Below are 2,242 nucleotides of genomic sequence, written 5' to 3'. Positions count from 1 at the left end.
TCTACTCTTTTTTCCTTCTTCCCCTATCCAGTCTTAACCAGCTCAGCTCCGACTAGACACAGCTGATCCAGGTTCTTGGAAAGCATCTTATCATTTAGGCTCCCGAGCGGCTTAGAAGACAAGCAAGGTTTTTGCAGCAACATTTAAAAGGATCTTGATTAGTGAAGGCAGGTTACAGGTGAAACGGATTTAACTAATGATTACCCACGGTATCGCAGTCACCCCTCAGTTTCCCTGGGGGGTTGGTTTCAGGGCCCCGTGGATGCTCATGTCCCTCATATAAAATGGCCGTAATACGGTGAATACAGTTGGCCCTCCGTATCCGGGGTTCACATCTGCAGATGCAGAGGGCTGAGTGTATTTGAAAACCACAGAAGGCAGGAAGCTTCTGGGTTCACGAAAGCATTCACATGCAGGGAGAGCGGAGTACCCAGTTCCAAGGAGAGAGAAGCTCCTGTGCTGGGCACCCTTCTGGACCTCACCCAATGTACCTCTTCATCTGGATACTGTATCCTTTATAATCTCCTTTACAATAAACTGGTAAAGGGATTTAAAAAAGGGTGAAGAAAGGAGGGTAAAGAGTGAAGGAAGAGGAAAGCTGAAGGAGAGAAATTTTCCTTGAGTCAGGAGGGAAGGAAGCAAAGGCAAAACATCCAAGAATGGACACATGAGATTCTCTTCAGCCAGTTCTTGTTTCTGGTTAAAAGACTGTGATGTGTGATAAATAGTCTCTGGAGTATAAAACAGACATGAAGAAATTGAGGCTTGGACAAGTAAGTAAATTGAAAAGGTTAAGAGACAAACCCAGTTTTCTTATCTAAATAATCCCCGAAGAGCCCTCCAAGAAGAAATGAAAAAAATTTTTCAGTCATAATAAATTTAGCATCTTTCAGAAGAACAGGGGGAAAAAATATCACAAAAGGCACAATGAGATCTCTTCGGAGGATTCCTCTTAAGTGAGCCCAGAGAAGGGGAAAGCAAGTCAGAGGCTCTGGATGGTCAGCCCTTTAGTAACTAAGAACCAGTGTTATTTTGAACTTTGCAGGAATGATGCCAGTAGTAAAATTCAAACAGCTAGTTTGAGAGAGATGATGATTCCCTAGTCTTCAGCATAGCGGCCACCACTGTCTCCAGCGTACAACCCGTTTCTGAAGCCCTCCTATCCCCGCTTGGCAGAACATCCTCAGGGAGAAGGCAGTAGACACAGCATTAGGGGTGGGGGACCTGAACTCCTGCCATTGTGAAGACAGGCTGGAGGCAGGAAGAACTGGCGGGGCCAAGCCTGGCAGGACAAGATCAAAGGCTGAAACTGGCTTAGGAACCTGCCAGGTGGCTGTGTCAGGCAGGACTCTGCACCTGGCCAGGTAATGGTGGGTGTGTGGAGATAGATTCATTCTATCTAAGATGCAACAACATTTGTAGATCAATCTGCTTTGCTCTAAAACATTTAAAGCGTTTTCCCCTCGTTACTTCATTTAATCCTCTCAACAACCTTGAGATTTAGGTTTTATTTTCACCAAATTTAGAGAAGCAGCAGCCAGGCTTAGAGATGACAAAAAACTTGCTTGAGGCTACATAAATTCAAATCTCTTTCACCTGTGGCCCCAGTTCTAAAATACCTCCCGAAGCAATGTGAAAAATACAGCTTTTTCTTTTTTTTTTGGACTGTGCTGCGTGGCTTGTGGGATCTCAGGCTTGCAGGATCTCAGTTCCCTGATCAGGGACTGAATCTGGGCCACGGCACTGAAAGCCCAGAATCCTAACCACTAGGCCACCAGGGAACTCCCTAAAGCATTTTTAAAAATCCAGATACAGATGTACAAAATCCTGGAGGCCGAAATTGCATGGGCCTTGAAAGGGAAATAAAGCCTAGGGACTAGTATTGACTTGTAATTGACCGTAGAATTTAATTAAAAATTTTAAAACGACTGCATGTTATCTAACCTATCACCCTTGAGTATAAATGTGTCTTGGTAAGGAACAGTGCTGTATGTCTGTAACTCAGAATTTCCAGTCCATATTACCCTCGCCCACACTTGTTATTTGAGTGCCATTGTGATGGACAGAATATATAGCACTTAATAGCTGCTGTACTGATAAGAGTTCCTCCACACTGAACTGTTTCTCCTGGTTACTCAGCCTCAGGCCAGCAGACATTAATTTAGGTACCCGCATAAATGTCCTTGTAAGTGAGCCTAAGAGCCCTAATCCTCCATTGGCAAAGATTTGAGTTACAAAGAGG

This window comes from Lipotes vexillifer, unplaced genomic scaffold, assembly GCF_000442215.2.
Source record: "Lipotes vexillifer unplaced genomic scaffold, Lipotes_vexillifer_v1.1 scaffold429, whole genome shotgun sequence".
Taxonomy (NCBI): domain Eukaryota; kingdom Metazoa; phylum Chordata; class Mammalia; order Artiodactyla; family Lipotidae; genus Lipotes; species Lipotes vexillifer.
Note: the sequence above shows the minus strand (reverse complement) of the source record.